The sequence below is a fragment of the Triturus cristatus genome, chromosome 6 (genome assembly GCF_964204655.1).
Source record: "Triturus cristatus chromosome 6, aTriCri1.1, whole genome shotgun sequence".
Lineage (NCBI taxonomy): Eukaryota > Metazoa > Chordata > Amphibia > Caudata > Salamandridae > Triturus > Triturus cristatus.
In genome coordinates, this window is record NC_140589.1 from 1567176276 (window position 1) to 1567199819 (window position 23544).

Consider the following 23544-nt stretch of genomic DNA (forward strand, 5'->3'; position numbering starts at 1 on the left):
TTTGGCGATGGCTTACTTGCTCTCTTTGGGGAGTACAAATATTATATATGGAGTTTTAAACTATATTTGTCAGTGTTTAAGACTCATTGCACATATTAGCCTGTGTTTTTAAAAAGCCTTCTATGAATGCGCATTATTACTGTTTTTAATGTTAATTTGTTCTGTATCATGGAAATGTATATGATTGTATCTAAACTTTTTGGTCTCTCTAGAATTGAAGATAGTATTTTGATTGATTGACTTACCCCAATAGTACTGTGTGGTGTATTATGATACGCCCACACCGTACTTCTCACAAAATTGTTTACATCTTCATTGCATGTAAGAGCGGTTTGAATCTCCTCATTTAAAATTTTGTAAGCCCTCTCCACAGCTCCATTAGACTGTGGACTATAGCCACAGTATAATTAGCAATTCCCCCTTTCTTTTTAACTTTCATACTTTCTGACACAAGTAGTAAACCATTGTCAGTGATAATTTCCTGGGGATAACCTTCCAATGAAATTGTTTTCTCCAACAACTTTATGATAACATCAATGCTTAAGTCGTAATGAATCTACTTCGAAAAATAGTCAACAACTACGATAAGATACTTGGAATCAATTGGGAGTGTGGCTATAGGTCCTGCAAAATCTAAACCTACTTCACACCATGGCATGTCCAGTAAAGGTGTGGGTAACAATGATGTTTCTTTTATTTTGCAAAGTTTACTAGATAAAAAACACTCTTCACACCTGTTCACAAAATTATCTACATCACTATCCATGTGTGGTCACCGGAAGAATTTCCCAAGAGTTGTTATGTTGCTGTTGACCCCAAGTAACCCTGCTGAGCAAGACCTACAATCTTAAATCTAAGTTTGGATTGGGCCACACATTTCCCAGCTCTCAACAAAATGTTTGAGTCCAAAGACAAATGGGCTGCAACATGGACAAAGGAAAGTCATTTCCCACTCATAGTGTTCTGTAAAGCCCATCCCTTATTCATGTAACATACCATTTTTGACATGCACTCAACATTAGTTATAGAAGATCTCCATTCATCTTCTGTAATAATCTCCTGGCATGTTTCTACTTTGTCAATTCCTGCAACTACACACTCCGATCCAAACATGTCATCACTGCTAAACGCTGCTTCACTAGATACTGGAAGTCTGGAAAAACAACCAGCTCTGACATTGGACCTCCCCGGAATAAACTGTATGGAAAGACAATACTCCTGCAATATGGATAATATCTGTATTATTCTAGAGGATGCTGCTGAAGCCCCTTTTTGTCCTAACAAATACAACAACAGCTTATGATCTATGCTACGGGGAAAATGTGTGCCCCCACAGATAGATCTTACATTTTTTTATAGTCCATGTACACACCAAGGCTTCCCTTTCTATAGTACTATACTACTTCTCAACTTCCGTTAAACACAAGAAGCAAAAGCTATAGTGTTCTTGACACCATTGAGGTTCTGACACAGTACGGCCCCTAATCCTACTGCATTGGCGTCAGCTGTAATAATACATACGTGGCCAGAGATAAAAGTTTTTAAAGCTGGTACTTGAACAAGAATTTTCGTTATCTGCTGAGAAACGTTCTGTTGCTCAGCTTCCCACACAGAGTTTTTGTTTTTCCACAAAAGTGTTTTTAATGGTTCCATAATACTGGCACACGTTTGGACAAATCTAGAATAATAATGACAAAGTCCAATTAAATACCTTAATTCATCTTTGTTTTTAGGCCTACTCACTTCCTTAAGAGCTTCCAGCGAATCATATTTAGGTTTGATCCCTTCAAATGTAATCATGTGACCCAGGTACTCCACGGAGTCAGCCAAAAATTTGCACTTGTCCTTAGCAACCGTCATATAATGTTTATGCAATATATCCAGATTCCTATCTAAAATACAACTATGCTCCCCCACAGTGCTATCAAAAATAAGTAGGTAATCCTGAAATACCAATACTCTGGAAACAGCTTTAAAAAGACAAAACATACATTTTTGAAAAACACTAGACAAGGCAAGATCGAACGGCAATCGAAGGTATTTAAAAGCACAAATTGGATATATAAAAGTGGTGTGAATTTGTGAATCTTTGACTAACGGTCTTGGTGTTATGCTGCCCTAAGGTCAATATTGCAAAAAATATTTGCTCCACCTAAGGTGGTTAATAGTTCCTGGATCTTTGGCAGCAGGTGGCAATTAGCTATTATATTAATGTTCAAAGACCTTCACTCCGCAAACAATCAGAATTGTCCATTTTCCTTCTGGACAATGACTACCGCACTCACCCATTCAGCAGCATTTACAGGTTCAATAATGTTGTCCTTGCATAACTGGTCCAAATGTTTTTTGAGTTCCTTTTGAACGGGCAGAGGTACATCTCGCAATTTATGAGTAACTGTCACCCTCGTATCCAATAAGTGGTATTCGATGTCTTAGGATGAACCACACGTGACGACAGAGTTGAATGCTGAAAGGTAAATTTATTACGAAACTTCAAGTTGCAATTCAAGCCCAGCAGCCAGCATCTCTGCATCTTAAAGTCCAGGCACCAACTAAATTCTAATTGAAAAGGTTGGAACACCACGAACAAGAGGTGCTGCAATGAAGGTGACATTGCCCGTGATGACAAGGTAGAATATGTCGACACAACACAGACTTTGCTTCTTCGTGCTTAATCTAGGTTGTTTTTATTCCAGACAGAGGAACTAACAAGGCTGTCTCATTTTTGGAAAATGCTTTTTTGTATCGGATGGGAGGCAAAGCAGAGAAGAGAAACAGACAGAGAGGAGTATATTTATATTTTATCAATGTTACCTCTCTAAAGAGTGAGCTAGGAGTAGATTTCATCTATCTTTTTTGATTTTCTTTTTGTGAAAGTCCATAATTCAGTTCATGGAGACCCTGATACTTTTTTAAAGATCCGTATGACGTAATGGGTCTTGGGATTTTTATTGTAATGGTTTTTACAACTTGCCACGTACATCTTCCTTCCTAGCATGAAACAATAATACCTCAGTTTTGTGCAGGTTTATTATATGGCCCCCAAGTTTGATAAATGTTGTTATTATGTCCAATGCTACTTGTATGGTACTTCAGAGAGCTTATAACAACAGTAGAATCTCGTCCTCATATTGTTTAACTGTGGGTGCAGAAGGATAGACATAGGCTACTTTAGTATCTTTTCTGAGTGCAGTGGCCAGTTGTTTCTTAAACATTACTAAAAGTATGAGTGACATGGGGCAACCCTGCTGTGTCCTCTGAGTAATATTTATACAACTTACAACTTTCTTATTAAACATTAGCGCCATTGTAAAGCTTTTGTACAATAATGCAATACATCCTGCCGTCTACAGAGGAAATCCCATATTTGTTAAGATCTTTAATAGAAACTCCCAACTGACAAGATTGAATGACGTTTCTGTGCCTATTAAAAATGGTAGCAGGGATTTTATTAATAATAGATGGTCAATTCCTTCTGTTATACAATGGGTATTGGTATATAATTGCCTTAGGGTATAAACCAAATTTGATCTCTATGAAATAGGACAAGCCCTATAATGGATCGAGTTTTGATTTTGGTAAAAATGCTGTATTTGCTTCTGGGTACTGTAATGGGTTGATCTGTGTTGGGATCTATAGTATTTTGTCCCTTGTTCAAAAACCATGTCAAAAGGCCCCTTTGAAAAGAGTCAAGGATCTAGCCATCTGTTAAAATACAATTGAATAGTTGGCTCAGTGTCATCTTGAGTTCCTAAAAAAAATGTATCAAATTCAGCAGGTAGACCGCCCTATCCAGGTGCATTGCCATTTCATTGAGTGCTCACTGCTACCTCTACTTCATCCTGAGTGATAGGAGCTATTAGTGTTTGTGCAGCCTTCCTAGTGAGTGTGCTACTTCCCCCTCGTGAGTGTTGGAATATTTAATTACTGCAAGCATGTTCGAATTTATTTCTGGTAAGTCTGCATGTGAAAATTGACAGACTTTCTTAAAATAGACTAGAAACACAGGTCCTATTTCCCCCAGATCATTATTGATTACCACCTTCTTAGCATCATATATCAATAAAATTGCATTTCACGTTATTTTCTACTTTCGTGCACCCTGACAATGCCTTGCCTGCCGCCTTGCCTTCATCATATAGCTGATGACCCACTGTTGTTGAATTACATCTTTCTTCTAATAAATACTTGTGAAGTTTCCCTTTGACTTTCTCCCATTCAAAAATGTGTTATGGTGATTTGGAAGCTCAAAGAGTTTTCTATCTCTTTTAACTGATGTGTGGAGCCTGATATTTTAGTCTGCTCAGTTTCTGTTTCTGAATTTGAAGTGTGGTAAGTTCACCTCTTGCTGAAAACTTGAACTTTGAAAGCTTTCCGGATGTTCTCTTGAGCTGCTCTTGCCTTATTTTGTATGAAATATGGTGTAATTGTGTTTTAATTGATTAATGCTCAGGTTATCAATAAAAAGAGTTTTATGCATTATTCCTCTATTTGAATTTATTATTCCATGCACGTGTGGTCAGAAAGACAGTTAGGTGAAAAGCATACTTCAATTGATTTGAATGTAGATGAAGCTGTTAATAATGTTTGCTAAAATATGAGAGCTGTCTAGTGTTATTGTTTTCTGTGCACCATTGGTCAATGAGCCCTAGTTCCTTTTTCATGGGGTTACTTTAACAGCCTTGAGTTTTCACTGGAAATGCAAAAACAACAATTGATGGACAGAATGCATAGTGAATGTCATACATTCACTCCAGTACAGAGATCTGGGCCTAAATCCATCGTTTTTTTGCTCACCATGCCGTTCCAGTTTGAACCCAGCCATATGCAAATCAGTCTTGACCCTGTGCCTCATGGGAACAGTCCAGCCCGAACTGCCAAGCCAGGTCCTCCCTGGACTGGAAACAAGCATCCTAGGACCGGTTTCGGGGTTTCACCCCTCTTCAGCCAGGATAGCTTGATTTCAGTGGCATGGAGAGCAAGGGACCCACGTCTGGGCATACCCTTCCCACTCGGGTGACAAATGCAAAAACAACAATTGATGGACAGAATGCAGAACAATGTCATACATTCACCCCAGTACAGAGATCTGGGCCTAAATCCATCGTTTTTTTGCTCACCATGCCGTTCCAGTTTGAACCCAGCCATATGCAAACTAGTCTTGACCCTGTGCCTCATGGGAACAGTCCAGCCCGAACTGCCAAACCAGGTCCTCCCTGGACTGGAAACAAGCATCCTAGGACCGGTTTCGGGGTTTCACCCCTCTTCAGCCAGGATAGTTTGATTCCAGTGGCATAGAGAGCAAGGGACCCACGTCTGGGCATACCCTTCCCACTCGGGGTGACAAATGCAAAAACAACAATTGATGGACAGAATGCAGAACAATGTCATACATTCACCCCAGTACAGAGATCTGGGCCTAAATCCATCGTATTTTTGCTCACCATGCCGTTCCAGTTTGAACCCAGCCATATGCAAATCAGTCTTGACCCTGTGCCTCATGGGATCAGTCCAGCCCGAACTGCCAAGCCAGGTCCTCCCTGGACTGGAAACAAGCATCCTAGGACCGGTTTCGGGGTTTCACCCCTCTTCAGCCATGATAGCTTGATTCCAGTGGCATGGAGAGCAAGGGACCCACGTCTGGGCATACCCTTCCCACTCGGAGTGACAAATGCAAAAACAACAATTGATGGACAGAATGCAGAACAATGTCATACATTCACCCTAGTACAGAGATCTGGGCCTAAATCCATCGTTTTTTTGCTCACCATGCCGTTCCAGTTTGAACCCAGCCATATGCAAACTAGTCTTGACCCTGTGCCTCATGGGAACAGTCCAGCCCGAACTGCCAAGCCAGGTCCTCCCTGGAATGGAAACAAGCATCCTAGGACCGGTTTCGGGGTTTCACCCCTCTTCAGCCAGGATAGCTTGATTGCAGTGGCATGGAGAGCAAGGGACCCACGTCTGGGCATACCCTTCCCACTCGGAGTGACAAATGCAAAAACAACAATTGATGGACAGAATGCAGAACAATGTCATACATTCACCCCAGTACAGAGATCTGGGCCTAAATCCATCGTTTTTTTGCTCACCATGCCGTTCCAGTTTGAACCCAGCCATATGCAAATCAGTCTTGACCCTGTGCCTCATGGGAACAGTCCAGCCCGAACTGCCAAGCCAGGTCCTCCCTGGACTGGAAACAAGCATCCTAGGACCGGTTTCGGGGTTTCACCCCTCTTCAGCCAGGATAGCTTGATTTCAGTGGCATGGAGAGCAAGGGACCCACGTCTGGGCATACCCTTCCTACTCGGGTGACAAATGCAAAAACAACAATTGATGGACAGAATGCAGAACAATGTCATACATTCACCCCAGTACAGAGATCTGGGCCTAAATCCATCGTTTTTTTGCTCACCATGCCGTTCCAGTTTGAACCCAGCCATATGCAAATCAGTCTTGAGCCTGTGCCTCATGGGAACAGTCCAGCCCGAACTGCCAAGCCAGGTCCTCCCTGGATTGGAAACAAGCATCCTAGGACCGGTTTCGGGGTTTCACCCCTCTTCAGCCAGGATAGCTTGATTCCAGTGGCATGGAGAGCAAGGGACCCACGTCTGGGCATACCTTTCCCACATGCTGTACCCCCACTCAAGCCCCGTATGTACGCGCCGTACCCCCAGCCCCGTATGTACTTGCCGTACCCCCACCCCAGCCCCGTATGTACGTGCCGTACCCCCACCCCAGCCCCGTATGTATGCGCTGTACCCCCAGCCCCGTATCTATGCGCTGTACCCCCAGCCCAGTATGTACGCACCATACCCCCACCCCAGCCCCGTATGTATGCACGTACATACGGGGCTGGGGTGGGGGTACGGCGCGTACATACGGGGCTGGGGTGGGGGTATGGAGCGTACATACGGGGCTGGGGTGGTGGTATGGCACGTACATACAGGGCTGGGGTGGGGGTACGGCACGTACATACGGGGCTGGGGTGGTGGTACAGCGCATACATATGGGGCTGGGGTGGGGGTACGGCACGTACATACGGGGCTGGGGTTGGGGTATGGTGCATACATACGGGGCTGGGGTGGGGGTACGGTGCGTACATACGGGGGGTGGGGGGTACAGTCCGTACATACGGGGGTGGGGGGTACGGTTCGTACATATGCAATGTTGGGGTACGCACCGTACATGATGACACGTACGATGTGGGTGATGGTGTGTACGTCGCGTAGCGGGCCCCCTTTTCCTAGTGCATCGTGGCGTACTTAGTTTTTCCGGCACTTTTTGGCTCCCGTAAAAATATAGCCATGCGGAGTGCTGTGGGTACGAATCTTACTTGCTGGTCCGTAAAACGCTGCCTGACTCCGTGCGGACTGCGCGTACGCACTGTCCAGGATCGGAATTGTATGTATTTTTTAGCCGTACGGTGTTTTTTACGATTCGTACGGAAATGGTATTTCTGTACGAATCGTACTTGCTGGTTTGTACGGTGGAATTCCTGGGTACGAGTCTTACGGAGAAAACGCTCCGTACGACCATCTGTACCCGGGTTTTACAGGATTGGAATCGGCAACCTAATTGGGGTTTATAGGGTATAATGTTTGTATTTTGTTGTAAAAATTATGGGGGATGGTTGTTATTTAAAAGTAATTTTACATTTGAATTTTTTTTATATTTGTTTTTATTTCTTTTGAAAATGTTTTATAAATTTTAGAAATGTTGTTAATTGTAATTTATTTATTATTCACTTTGATGTTATGTTTTATTGTTTATTATATTTTTTAGAATAATTTGGGTTTATGTAAAATTAATATTTTGTAGAAAATAGTGCTATATTTTTGATTTTTTAAATTTTGGGAGTTTTGATTTTTGCCTTAATTTGTTTTTTATATTTGGATTTTTTCTTCATAAAAAGTGAAACAAAACATGTATTTATGTTTGTATTTTAATTATAAAATTAATGGGAAATACATGTGTTACTTTATTTTAGTAATGTTGATATTTATTTTTAAAATTGAAATTTAGAAAAAATATATATGTTTCTGTATTTTTGTGTTATTTTGTATAGAACATGTTTTATTTTACAAAATATTATTTCAATTGATTGCTTTAATTATTGAATATTTTACAAATTTTAACAGGATTTTACATTTATATATGTGTAATGTTTATTATTTGATTGAATTTACTATATATGTTGCAAATATTATTTAATTTGTTTTAACATATTTGTGTGTTTGTGGTTAAGTTTAAAGTATATTGGTGTGATGTTATAGATTTGGAACGGTTAAATGTGTAGGATGGTTTAGAATTATATGTAAATTGGAATGGGAATTGTAGATTATATATGTTTAGTGTCCTGTACCTTCCCTGACTTAATGTATTTTTGAGTGGGTATAGTGCATTATATATGTTTAGTGTCCAGCACCTTCCTTGACTTAATGTGGTTTGGAGTGGGAATTGTAAATTAAATATGTTTAGTGTCCAGCACCTTCCCTGAGTTTATGTAGTTTGGAGTGGGAATAGGAAATTACATGTGTTTAATGTCCAGCACCTTCTCTAAGTTAATGTAGTTTGTTGTGGGAATAGTAAATTATATATGTTTAGTGTCCAGAACCTTCCCTGACTTAGGGCCTCATTACGATGTTGGTCAGAAAGACCGTTCGACCGACTCATCCTCTGAAAGATTCCGACCAACTCGACCACGAGCTTTCTGACTGCCATATTATGATGCATTCCATGTAAAACTCCGACCAAGTCAGTCGGAAAGCACTCCGCCCGACTGTGTCGGTCAGAAACAAGACCAATCCCCCCAGAACAAATCTGGAGAGCCAGTCCCAGACTCTGGCTGACAAGGAGTTCTCCACTATCCTCGGACTTCGTGGACCAACCTGGTCCATCAGGTTTGGGTCAGCCCACTGCACCAGCAGCAGCTACAGCAGGATCCACTAAGAACACTCCTGTCTTAGCTGACAACACCCAGCTGACCCCTATCATGATGAGCACGTCAGCCAGGGACACCACCGACAGCACAGCAACACAGAGCACTCTAGAGTTGATGACAACAACACACCTGTCAACAAGGAAGAAGGCTCAGTGTTGACTGTGGCACCAACAACTGGGCCTGCTCAGGTGGGTAGGGGTGGTGGGAGGGGCTGTGGGGATCCACGCCGTCATGCAGCTGGTGCTACCAAGGAAGATCACCAAAACCTCTCTCGGGTGATCAATGCTTACCAGGCTCACCAGGGAGAGGGATCCTCCGCACCCTGGAGCAGCTGCAGGCAGGGCAGACCAACACTTGAACATATTTAACCAGAAAATGGATTATATCACTGGGGTGCTGCGGGACATTGGTACCAACCTCCACTAGACAGCAAATCACCTGACCACACCTCCCTGTGTGCCCACAACATCTGGTGCATCAACATCTGCACAAGCCACAGGGAGGGACGTGGAGAATGGATGAGAGTCCTCAGTACCCCATGAGCCTGCAGCTGAGGGTCCCCCTGCCAATCGTGGGAAAGGTTGTCTGAGAAAGGATCCCTGCGAGTCAGATGGCAATGCACCACTCCTAGGAAGTGACAATGTGCCCCTGACATCCTTCATTGTGTGCCAATCGTTCACTTTGTTGACTGTCGTCAAGAACTGTCCTACATTGAATGAAGGGTCAAAGTTGGACTTTGGACTTAAATAACTGGGGCTTTACCTTGGAAGAGCTCATCTACAAACACCATCAACTCCTGTCTGCACATTTTATTTTTTGTTGTGAGCTTAGCACCATTGTGTGGAATCATCTTCTAACTTTATGCACAAAAATAAAACACTTCACACTGAAATAATTGCTCATGTCGTGACTTTGAATTCAAAATGTACATATTGTAATGATCGCAAAAATACCAAAGAAGAAATTGTCAACAACATTGGTAACAAATCACTTCCAAGTAGTAAACTAAGGGCTCATGAGTAAATGTAACTTGGCACAGCATGATATATATACATAACCAGGTTATCACACAACCTGTAGTACATGGTACAGATTCAATGGAAGACTATTGTCACCATTTGCCTGCACAATCAACAATCATTTTAGCAAACCAGCTCATCATTGTCAAATATAGATTGAAAAACTCCTTGGATGTGTAATAACAGACAATGCACACATCAATGTGGAACAGAGGTTTATTCTCAAGATACAACATGGTTCCTGAACACAAAGCCAAATCACATTACACAGTACTTAAAGTAACTAAAAACAAAATCAAATGGCTATCAGGACTGAAGGAAGTGCATGCAAGGGAGTTCAGAAACCGTTCCAAGTCGGAGTCTGTCACAGCATCATGTGTCAGGTGAGGTAACAACTTCAAAGTCCACTCTGTGGTTTACATGGCAAAGTACCCTGTTAAAAAATCACAAAGAATAGAGTTAGGAAATCAGGAATAAGGTAGCACAATTCTGCAAACCATGTCACCTTAAGCACAAAAATGTCAGGGTAAACACTGGCTAGGCTTTACGGTAACACTGCGTACATGTCAATCTTCCCATTTCAAAGACCCATCTTAGGAAAAACCTCAGGAAAAGTATCAGACACTCACAAGCATACATACGTACTGTCCACCAGCAATACGACAGCAACCAATTGGGGATATTCACCTCCTCTCATTGCATACTTACACTCATGTGAAGAAGTTGTAGATAAGCTGTTGTCTAAAATCCCCGCTATCATCATCATCACCACTGTCCTCATGGCCCAATCCTGTATCCTCCTTCGGTGGCACTTCCTGGTGTCTGTCGTCAAGTATAAGAGGAATGGCCTTACGTACTGCCACGTTGTGCCACGTTGTGTAGCATGCAGCAAGCAGCGATGATATTGTGCACCTTCAATGGGGCATATTGGAGGGCTCCTCTCATCCTGTTCAGACAGCGAAACATTTCGCTGTGTAGGCCAAAAGTCCGCTCCACGACCCGTCTGATCCTACCATGGGCATCATTAAAGCGCACTTCTGCTGGGATGCCTGTATTGCGCAGTGGTGTCAGGAACCAGGGCTGGTTGTGGTATCCAGAGTCTCCTGCATTGAACACAGAAAATACTTGAGTTGTCTGACAACAGATCACTATCTGACATACAACCAACACATACTGCAATTACACATAAAACATCACCTACCAACAAGCCAGGCCCGATCTGGTTGCAGATAAGACATCAAATGGGGGACGACGTTATTTCGCAAGATGTGTGCCTTATGTGCTGAACCTGGGAAATGGGCACATACGTGTGAGATAGACATGCCCACCAAACACACCATCTGTACATTGATAAAGTGGTAATGTTTACGGTTGTAATAGACCTATTCAGTGGCCTGTGGTGGAATCAATGCAACGTGGGTGCCATCAATGGAGTCAATGACATGGGGTATCCGTCCAAAAGCATAGAAGTCACCCTTGATGTCAGACATCTCTCCAGGCTTTGTAAACTGTATGTAGTGGCCCAGGTAACGGAGCAATGCCTGCAACACATCCCAAAGTACATTGTTGAACATGGGCTGGGGCATCCCACCCATTGTTGCCACTGTGGACTGGAATGTTCCCATGGCAAAAGAATGCAATGCTACCATCACCTTCACGTTGGGGGTGAGGTTCCGTGTGAGACGGAACAACACTTTTTGAGTGGTGACGAATATGGATGAGTTTGGTGTCTACGAACCGCAAATGACGAGTATAGTGGGTGTACGCAGTTTCGCTACGCAACCACGTATGGTTCGTCTCATTTTTGGATTTGTTCATCCGAACCCTCGGGTTCCATTTTAGATACGACATCCATTTTGTTTCTTGTCCTCAAGTAGCCAGCAAACGGACGTTGCCCGCTTCGTGACCCTGGGACTCCCAAGCTTACATGAGGGACACGTGTTTCCTTGAGGGTGACTTTTACGATAAGGGAAATGACACGGCGAAAGCAGATGGCCCCGCTCGGGACTCATCTTGCCGTGCTAGCCTATTGTTTCAGTCATGCATGCATTGGACACGAGGTCTTTGATCCTGTCATCAAGTTTCCTTTATTACTCCCGACACTCTTCTTTAACCTGTTGTGCATCCTTGTCCTTTCTTTGCATCTGTTCTTGTCCTCTCTCCTAATGTGTTTACGGTCAGAATGGAATGTGTTTTATTGCGGGGTAGGTATGTTTTTACAGTTGGGAACCGGCAATGCTGCTGTAATTATGTTCCGGCCTCCTGAAACATGAACACGACTCTTTTGAAGTTTATTGTGGGAACTGAGTTGTAACTTTTGTTCGCCATACTGTGCAATGGCAAAAACGTGTATAAAAGGAGCGATCCACTTTTGCAATTTGAAGCAGTCTCCGAGAACCTACACGTTGTGTACTTCTTGTGATCTCTGTATCCCTGCAGTAAATAAACGCTGATCTCTGACGTCGCTGGAAGTGTCCTGTGTCTCTGTGTTTTGTACGCCAGAACAGGTAACCCACGAAGGTTTCAGGTGTTGTCCCCTGGCACCGCTGGGTCTTAGAATAACCCAGTCCTTCAGTTGGCGCCCAACGTAGGGCGACATCAGCGGTACCGGTCCAAAGCCCGACGATCGTGAGGAACTTCGTGTGAAATCTCCGAGGGAAGGTGCACCCCGCTTCATCGATCCAGTTGTCGAAATAAGTGGCCCGACGTCTTTTCCCGCGAAGATCCCCACCTCCTGACGGCTGCGACGGACTGATGCCCTGCCTGTTGACCTGTTTTGGCGCCTGGCGTAGTCCTTTGTATGGCGAGACGATAGCCGGGCCTTCCTGGTGACTCCATTGCTCTTTCAGTTAAGTATTTGTGGGTCGCTCCCAGTGTTCCTTTGTTGTTTGCATGGTTCCATAGCATTTGTGGTTCTTAGTTGTTGGGTTTTATTTGACGATTGCAATTGCCAAAACCAAGGGTCTCGCATTTTTGTGCGAGGACATCATAATTCGATAGCCCTTGAAGTCTGTAAACTCGGTTAGTGTGCATGATGCCTGGCCGTAGTACTTTGTTTGGGTTTCTTCAATGTTGCAGAATGGATTCCCGGTTGGAGGATTCATGTCCGATACCTCCGGTTGGAACTCCAATTTATGAGCTCTATAGTCGCCATGGCGTGGGTCCTATCGTATATAACGAATATTGGGTCCGTTATACTAAAAATGATGGTGTTCTTAGTTGGCCATCACATGGTAGTTTCGAAACTGCCGTTTTAGATAATTTGGAAGCTAAATTGTTTAAAAAGAAGGCTAGGCCAGCCATGTTTGATTCCTTCCGGTTATGGCGTAAAGAGGCCAAGCAGAAAGAAATCAAACAGAGTAAGAAAAATAAGAGAGAAGGTGTCATTACGGTGATGCGAAATGCTGAACAGTATCAGCGAGAAAAAGATGAGAAAGAGCAGGAAGTTAGTGCTCAACTTCATCATATGGCGGTGGATAAGTGTTAACCGGTGTTACCGTCTAATGCTGATAAGACGGGAGAAGAAGTGATAGAAGATTCGCTCCTATCTTATTTGTTGAAATCACCACCTCCCTATGCTCCCGATACTGTGGGTCCTATGATTCTTCCTATTCCTCAACCTGCTGTTTTGGCGGCTGCTGGTCAGCCCGTCGTTCCTCCCGCTCTCCCGAATCCTCTTGTGCCGCAAATTGTCCAGCCTGTCGTTCCCGCTACTCCTGGTGCCGCGTCCACCTCTACTGTTTCCACTCCTACTGTTGTTGCTCCTGTGCCGTCTTCTTCTTCTCCTTCTGTTCGTAGCCGTCTCCTGAATGCTGTTGCTACTCTTTATTCTCCGCTTTTTGGGCCAATACTTGGATCGACTCTTTCTGATGTTGCTCAGAGACGTAGCCAGCTTCCTGATGGTAGGGAACGTGAATCCTTGGTAAAAATGGCACGTAAATGGATTCGTAATCCTGTTAAGTACACTTCGCGTATAGTGTTTGAAACATTTTCCCAGTTTAATGCGCCCACGCAACGATTCGTGTTTGAGGAAATGTGTAAATCGTTGAGGGAAGAATGGGATCATGATGTGGTCAACAATGTGGTCGACAATGTACCGTCTGAGGTTTCTGAGCTTCAGCATCAATTTACAACTGGTGTGATTGTAGGTGATAAGGTTCGAGCTGCTCTAGAACGTCTGTTATCCTTTCGATGTACAGTGCAACCTAGAGCGTTGTTTAAAGACGAGACCGAAGAGTGGATGGCAAAACCTGGTCAATATCCTATGCGAGAAGTTCCCCCAGTGTGGATACCGGGTGATCCTAATGCTAATCCTGCTGTCCCAGGACGTTTTCAGAGAGTGTGGATACACCTCCCTTGGAAGCGATCGGAAGTTTTACAGGTGAAGCAAACTTTGCCCGATCCTCGTAAAAATCCTGCAGGTTATTATAAGGAGTTGTCCCAACTAGTGGATGCTACTGTTATGAATCTTGCTGATATCGACATGTTGTTTGGCAATGTAGTGCCTCAGCCGATTTGGGCGAAAATTCGTCACGAGAATCACGCGGCTGAGTTAGACGGTGACTGGGCTGCCCTTACGGCGGCAGACGCCCAGCAAGTTGGTGGGGCTAAACCTGAACAGCTTATTGTGGATTTGCCCCAGAGGATAATTACTCTTATGAAAACGCTTATGCCAGCGATGCGCGTCAATTGGGACAAATTGTCCGCGTGTAAGCAAAAGAGGGATGAGAGTGTCTCCGATTTCTTTACGAGATTTGAGGAAGCATTTGTTGATCATAGTGGTCAGGACATGAGTTCGGAGGGTGGTCAGCGGTTGTTCGTTGATAAATTTGTATCGAACTTGTTGCCCGAACTCAGCAACAAGTTGAAGAATTCTGAGAGTTCGTGGGCTGTTTCTACCACTGCTCAAATATTGGCTATGGCCCAATATTATGAAAACAGAGAAAAGGAAGAAAGTGAACGTGCAGATAAGAAAACGAAGGATCTTAAAACTAAGGTCTTCTTGCAGCAAGCGTATCCTCTGCGCTCACATTTTAATGACTCGCAACAGCCAAATCGCTCACAATCGCAGTTTCCCAGATCACAGGTGCGCAATGACTCTCCCGCACCTCGCTTTGTGTTGGGGTATAATCAATGTGCATATTGTCGAGGGGAGGGCCATTTGAAGTTTAATTGCCCAGTTCTACGTGATAGGAACAATGGTGTGTCGGCTCGAGGAGGTCGTAGTGGTCCTCAACAAGCTTCACGTGGTAGAAGTTGCGGTGTTACTCAGACTCAGGCTGAGCGTCTTGCAACTTCGTCAGACTCGCAGAATTGTTTCGATCGGCGCGATCTCTCGTCTGGTAGATCTGCACAGTATCATGTGGACGACTATTATGTCGAGCGTGATGTTGATACGGACGGTATCTACTAGGACGGCCATAGACAAAGGAAGGGAGACGTATCAGTTCCGGTAGATCAGAGAGGGCCTTATGTCGCAGTTGCCACATTGGGTGTCGTTGAGCCTTTTCTGTTGGACACTGGTGCAGCAAAAAGTTCCATCATGCATTCGAAACTCCCTGGCGCGCCTTTGTCTGGCTTAACGAATGTTTCCGTTGGATTCTCTGGCGCCCCCGTTAGCAATCCAGTTTCTAGCCCCTTGCCCCTTACGATTGGGTCTCGAAGCTCCTTTGATTTTGACTACTGGTTGTGGTGAGAATCTTTTGGGCTTGGATTTGTTGAAAAGGTTACATGCGACTTTGTACTGCTCTCCTACGGGAGTAGAGCTTACCTTGGGTCAGAGAGTGATTTCCCCTATGTATCTATCGATCGACAAGCTCCCACCGGAATTGAGTTCTCTTCCGGCTTCTTTGTGGGCGACAGGTCCCAATGATGTGGGCCTGCTGGAAATACCACCTTATGTTGTTCAATTGAAAGTTGATGCGCGATTACCGCGCATACCCCAGTATCGTATCTCCCTTGATGGTGAACGGGCACTATTAGCGATCATCTATGATTTGATCGATAAAGATGTTATTGAGGAGACACGAGGTAACATGTGTAATTGTCCTGTGTTGCCTATTCTGAAGCGAACTGATCCCTCCAAGCCCCCTGTGTACCGTCTAGTTATTGACTTACGGGAGGTAAACAAAATTGTTGTCCCGCAGTTTCCTGTGGTGCCCGACATTACAGCTTTACTGACTCTGATTCCAGCCTCTGCATCATGGTTCTCGGTAATTGATTTGAAGAATGCGTTCTTTAGCATTCCAATTGCTGAGGAAAGTCGAGATTTGTTAGGTTTTTCATTAGGTGGTCGTAGTTTCCGGTTCAAACGCGCACCTCAAGGCTACTGTGAGAGCCCATCGATCTACAGCCAAGCTCTCAAGAGCCAACTTGATGCATTCGTGCTGCCAGCTGGTGCGGCCTTGATTCAGTACGTTGACGATCTGTTGGTAGCTGCTGACACTGAACAAATTTGCAAGACTGCTACTGTGGCACTGTTGCAGCATCTATGTGACTTACACCACAAGGTGTCACCTTCTAAATTGCAATATTGTTGTCAAGAAGTTACCTATCTAGGTCACTTATTGTCAAAGGCGGGAAGGAAGTTGACCCCTGAAAGAATCGCAGCAATTGCCCGAATGACTGTGCCGACGACTCAGATAGATGTGCGTGCCTTTTTAGGTATCACGTCATACTGTAGACAGTGGATTCCAAATTTTTCACTGTTAGCGAAGCCATTGATAGCTCTTATGTGCAAGGATGTTTCGACTCCTTTGCCATGGACGGAGGAATGTCAGAAAAGTTTTTCTGATCTTCGTGATGCGTTGTGTTCGGCTCCTGTGTTAGGTACTCCTGATTACAGCAAGCCATTTACACTATACGTCCACGAGAGGGAAGGTTGTGCGTTGAGTGTTTTAACGCAACAATTTGGTGACAAGCAGCACCCATGTGCATATTTTTCCTCGACTTTAGACCCGGTAGCTAGAGCGTTGCCGAGTTGCTTGAGGGCGACGGCGGCAGCTGCGGCGTCTATTCGACAATCCGCAGGCCTTGTCATGGATAATATGCTCATAGTGATGGTTCCGCATGCAGTTGATACTCTTCTGAATCGTACAAAAACTCAACATCTGACGAGTGCAAGGTTGTCTGGGTACGAGCTGACCCTTTTGGCAAGTCATATACAGATCAAGCGTTGTAATGTACTGAATCCGGCGACATTGTTGCCGAGTAATACGGAATCAGATGATGTACCACCACATGATTGTTATTTACGAACTGAGGAAGAAACAAAGGGTCGTGTGGACCTGAAAAACACTCCTTTGGTAGATCCTGATGGTACTTTGTATGTTGATGGTTCTTGCTTTAAATTGCCGAATGGCGATGTGACGACTGCGTATGCTGTAGTGACGTTGAGCACGGTTGTGGAAAGTGCGAGATTGAATCAGAATTCAGCACAAGCGGCAGAGTTGATTGCATTGACAAGGGCATGTGTCTTGTCTAAAGGAAAGCGAGGGAATGTGTTTACCGACAGTCAGTACGCATTCGGCGTTGCGCACAGTTTTGGAAGACTTTGGAGAGAAAGAGGATTTATGACATCGCATGGGACGAAGATCCAACACGGGCAGCTAGTGAATGATCTTTTGGATGCACTTACCTTGCCTAAACAAGTGGCGATTGTTAAATGTAGTGCACATCGGAAAGTGACGGATGATGTTGGTCGTGGTAATGCATTTGCGGATGAGATTGCTAAGGAAACGGCTAAGAATCTAACAACTTGAATGTATGTGACAAGTTCAGTGAGATGGCCGACGGAAACGTGTATGTGTGAAAACACTGTTGAGAGTGTGAAGGCAATTCAGAACGAGGCAACTGAAGCTGAAAAGATCAAGTGGAAAGAAAGTACGGGAAGGTTGGATAGGCATGGATGTTGGGTTGACTTGACGGAATGTCAGAGGTGGATGTTACCAGATGCGTACGTATTAGCTGTCGTGACGATGGCTCATGGGTTGTCACATATTAGTGCAAAAGGGATGTGTAAGTTCTTGTCCCCTGTATGGAAGAATGAGGGTATTACTAAGTGTGCTGAGAGAGTGGTTAAGAATTGCATGGTGTGTTTGATGCACAATCCTGGCAAGGGCACCCCCACTCCACCTGGTCATTTTGCTCCCCCTATTTGTCCCTTTGAGGTGATCCAACTGGACTTTATCCATATGGACAGATGCAATAACCTGAAGTATGTTTTGGTTGTGGTTTGCGCGTTCTCTAGATGGATTGAGGCCTATCCTCTTAAGGATAATACTGCCCTGTCCACAGCAAAAATCTTGCTGAAGGAGTACTTTCCTAGGTATGGAATGCCACGGATCGTGTGGTCGGATAATGGAAGTGAGTTTGTAGGAAGTGTGATGCAGAGTGTGTGTAAGGGCCTTGGAATCCGTCAAAAATTCCATAGCGCTAATCATCCTCAGGCAGCGGGTTTGGTTGAAGGGTACAATGGTACCCTGAAACTGAAACTTGCAAAAATACAAGCTTCCACTGGTCTATCATGGCCTTATGCCTTGCCTCTGGCTCTCCTATCAACCAGGGCGACTGTACACTCTCGAGTAGGGCTTAGCCCATATGAGATTGTGTTCGGCCGCCCTGCAAACATTTGGGGAGTCCCGAGACCTAAGGCCTTTGAGAGTCTTGAGTATCCAATGCTAATTGATTACCTTCATGATATGACCACTAAACTACGGTTGATTCATCAACAGGTCTTTGAAGCTCTACCGGCGCAGACAGAGGGTCCTGGACATCAGCTCCGGCCAGGCGATTGGGTCGTTACCTGAAATGTTGGTCGGAAACGTAACTTGGAGCCAAGATTCGTAGGACCTTTTCAAGTCTTGTTGACAACGAGGACTGCGGTTCGATTGGAGGGCCGGAAGAACTGGGTTCATGCCGGCCACACGAAAAAGGTACCGATCCCCCTCACCAACAGACGGTTGGGTGAGAACTGGGATTGCGGCAACGGAAACTGAGACTCCTTTAAACTTTGTGCCGTTTAGTGACGCTCAACCTGTAGGAGATGATCTGTCGCTGCCAAACCCACTTGTGGAGTCATCAGTAGCAGAGAACCCAAGGTCTGATTCGTTGTCCACTTTATCGAACACTGTTGCGCCAGCTGAACAATTGTTTACAGAGCAAACTCGACCTGGAAGAAGTCGATACTTTCTTCGTTCAAGGACTAATAAAAATTAAGTTGTATATTTGTTTTCCTTTTTCGGTGCGATGAGCATTATGGACAATTACATCCTTTCTTTTTGAGTTTTTATGTGTTTTTCACTGCTAAAGAGATTTGTATTAAAACTGAACGTTTTGAGGAAACCCTACCATCCGGGTTACCGTAGAGCCGTGCGGGTACTCCTTTCTGTTTAGCAGGTTTCTGACGCTAGGTCGGTTACTTTTGTTGATTCCTGGGAACTCCTGGGGATTGATAATCGCTACTCAGAACGAAGTGCGTCAAGTACGTCACGGACGGTTTGTAGAGGATGGCATTCTCTAAGCTGTTGGAAGTAGAAAGGATGTCGGCGCAGAGATCAGAGTTATATAGGGTTGTACGAACAAAATGTTTTCGGTTTCAGGTATTCCTACTGTTTCTGACTGTATCTATGCTATTGGTGGGCGGAGTGTATTTTGGAATACAGTTGTTATTGCCTTCTGTTTCACCTACCTTTTCTCCTAAACTAAGCTCCATCACCACTGTTTCCCCACATTCTTTTCATCCTTTGCCTCAACACGAACAGGTTAGACGTGCGGAATTTATGAATAACTCCTTCGTTCAACTCCTACATCAGCATCAGTTGGTGATGAATACTACCAACTGTTGGGTGTGTGGGTTAATGCCACATACCATGGATAGGGGTATTCCGTATTTGGTTCTTCCTTACAGCTCCCAGGGTTCCGCTCGAGCATTCCAAACTATGTTTCGTAGTGCACTAGATTCCTACCCCAGTAGACAGCCACGCTCTGTTAATTTTGGTCCTGGTCCGTACCACAAGCCTTTGGCGATAGCGATAGCGGATTTAGATAGAGAGGTTTTTGATGCATCGCTTATCCCAGATGAAGAGGTGGAAGCCTATAAGGATCTGAGTGAGGCTGAGTATAGTGTTTCAGTGGGTGATAGACAGCTTAAGAGCTCGTCCCCAATATGGATTGTACCACACCTCGGTAATTTCTGCTTGAAAGGTTTGGGTCAAAATCCGAGAGCACAACTTGGGAACAGTGCTTGTACTGACACGTATGTCCTACCGATGCTCTCTTCCCCTGTTTTCCTGACTGCTAAGGGCACTTATTTCATATGTTATGAATGTGCATATACATGGCTACCCCGTGATTTTTCGGGTACCTGTTATATTGCGAATCTTTTACCACCGACTTTTACAGTTGCCTCAGACTATCACAAGACTAGAGTTGTGAGAGGCATTATTAGCAAAGAGGATACTGACGGTCAAGAAGCAGGAGATTTCTTTAAGGGTTTCCTGCCGTTTTGGGGACCTATGGTTAATAGTAGGAACCTAAGACAGTTGACCCGTGTGGTCGAGTCGACTGCTAATATTACCGCGAGTGCCCTTGGTAACTTAACAGCTGAACTTCAGGCGGATAGACTCATGACGTTGCAGAACCGGATGGTTCTAGACGTCGTTCTCGCAGATAGAGGTGGTGTGTGTAAAGTTATCCATTCGAGCTGTTGCATTTTTATTCCTGACAATGCTCCAACTGTCTACCAAGCCATCTCAAAGTTGCACAAGATTTCCGAGTCCATACACGTGGACGAAGGTAATTGGACACTTCTAGGATGGTTTTGGGGTTTGATATCCACTTGGGGTTGGAAAATTCTGATGATCGTAGGGGTTGTTGTAACATTTCTATTCACGTGTTGTCTTTGTGTACAGTGTGGTCCTGCCTTATGTGGCCTTTGTGCTACAACGTGTATAAGACGGCCATCTGTTACCAAGGAGACATTGATGAGTAGAATGATGTTCCAGCAGCAGATGAACGATCTGATGAATATTGAAATCGATTCCGATCTTGACTAGTGCTTGCCTACCTGAGGGCAAAAGGAGCATCTGAGGTTCCGTGTGAAATGGAACGACACTTTTTGAGTGGTGACGAATATGGATGAGTTTGGTGTCTACGAACCGCAAATGACGAGTATAGTGGGTGTACGCAGTTTCGCTACGCAACCACGTATGGTTCGGCTCATTTTTGGATTTGTTCATCCGAACCCTCGGGTTCCATTTTAGATACGACATCCATTTTGTTTCTTGCCCTCAAGTAGCCAGCGAACGGACGTTGCCCGCTTCGTGACCCTGGGACTCCCAAGCTTACATGAGGGACACGTGTTTCCTTGAGGGTGACTTTTACGATAAGGGAAATGACACGGCGAAGGCAGATGGCCCCGCTCGGGACTCATCTTGCCGTGCTAGCCTATTGTTTCAGTCATGCATGCATTGGACACGAGGTCTTTGATCCTGTCATCAAGTTTCCTTTATTACTCCCGACACTCTTCTTTAACCTGTTGTGCATCCTTGTCCTTTCTTTGCATCTGTTCTTGTCCTCTCTCCTAATGTGTTTACGGTCAGAATGGAATGTGTTTTACTACGGGGTAGATATGTTTTTACAGTTGGGAACCGGCAATGCTGCTGTAATTATGTTCCGGCCTCCTGAAACATGAACACGACTCTTTTGAAGTTTATTGTGGGAACTGAGTTGTAACTTTTGTTCGCCATACTGTGCAATGGCAAAAACGTGTATAAAAGGAGCGATCCACTTTTGCAATTTGAAGCAGTCTCCGAGAACCTACACGTTGTGTACTTCTTGTGATCTCTGTATCCCTGCAGTAAATAAACGCTGATCTCTGACGTCGCTGGAAGTGTCCTGTGTCTCTGTGTTTTGTACGCCAGAACAGGTAACCCACGAAGGTTTCAGGTGTTGTCCCCTGGCACCGCTGGGTCTTAGAATAACCCAGTCCTTCAGGGGTTAGAGCTGTTTGATAAGTGCGACCAGCCTGCAAATGAGGTGACAACTGCTGGCACAACTCTGCAATTGTTCCCCTCATGAAACAATAGTTCTTGATGATGTCCCGTTCTTCCATTGTTTGTAGGTCAGCGAAGGGCCTGTACACTGGAGGCTGTCCGCAATACCTATGTGTAGAGTGCAAACACAATTGGTGTTATTCTACAATGTCCCAAGGAACATGCACTTCCACAAACAGCAAATCAAAAATGAGTACACCTATAAGTTGATGTCAATTGAAATGCAGATTTCAATGAATGAGAGTGTCCTCTCATACATATCCCAGCATACTGACCCTTGCTCGACATGTTTCCAAGGAAAGATTACGCAGAAAATAGAGTGCAGTAGTGTAAACTTCAATAGTGTCTGTCACTGTTCATGTACAGCTAGCATGGCATACGCACACTACTGTCACAAGGTGGACACTGTCATGTTGTCATGTCTGCATTACACATACAATCACATACACAAATAGTTCACTATGTAGGAGTCCCATAAAATACAGTTATTCACTTAAGTGTGAGACACAAAGACCCGCTAGAAATACACATATCAATCATAAGCTTATGTGGCTGCTTAATGTCATGGCAAAGTCTTTCCTTCATAAATGCATTATCCAGGACTTGTGAAGCACACTACCTTCCCAGTCTCACGTCACACAGATTGCACACTGGGTCACACAGTCCCGTAATGCAGTGACTAGGTAAAGACTGTGGGCCAGATTCACAGAATTAACTTAAGACAAAATCCTAAACTTACTACCATTTTGGTATTCACAGAAGGCACTTACTCATTTTGGTATTCACAGAAGGCACTTACTCATTTCGGTATTCACAGAAGTTAGGAGTCCTAACTTTAGGACTCCTAAATGCCTTCTGTGGATACCGAAAGTCTTAAAATTAGGATTTTTCTCAGTTTAGTAGTAGTATAGTTAGGACTCCTCTCAATCTGACAGTGATGCATCGAACAGATGTCTAATTTGCATCATTTAGAAGTAAGTTAGCAAAATGAGATGGTAAACATGAACAATTTAAGCTGTACAAAGTGTGTACAATGGCAAAAAGAAGTGAAGGACATTCAGACTTGGCCTCTACAAACGGGGACTTCTGCAGTCTAGACAGGATTTGTACACATTGTTGACTGAACTCTTAAAGAATAGAGGTTCAATACTAATAGTCTGTAAAGACGATGCACTCAGACGGCCCAGTGGCATAGAGATCCACTTGAAGCATTGTGAAGATGAAGTCATTTGACTTGGAAGTGTGTTGACCATTGTTCACATCTGAAACTGGTGAGCTTTTTCCAATGTGCACAACTTTCTGATTCATCTTCATAACATTGTGCATACATGACAAGACTGTGGGCCACATTCTCTCACCCTAGCTATGCCTACTACCTTTGTGTCTCCACAATAAGAGTTAGATGTGTGACCTGACAGTAAAGACCCTAAGTTACAGGACAAATGAGTACAATCACTGTTAACTGTGTGATATGGCTTATGCAATGACTACGCCAGCTTGATGAATGACAATAACGTTATATGACTTA

At 44.2% G+C, this 23544-nt stretch overlaps 1 long non-coding RNA gene across 1 annotated transcript in view; it reads left to right on the top strand.

Annotated features, from left to right (window-relative positions):
• The window catches only part of LOC146821672 (uncharacterized), a 28738-nt gene extending 6892 nt beyond the window's left edge, over positions 1 to 21846 (top strand). The window contains exon 2 of the long non-coding RNA XR_014962752.1: positions 18696 to 21846. This is a non-coding gene — a long non-coding RNA (uncharacterized LOC146821672). The remainder of the gene's footprint in view (positions 1 to 18695) is intronic.
• The last annotated feature ends 1698 nt before the right edge of the window (positions 21847 to 23544 follow it).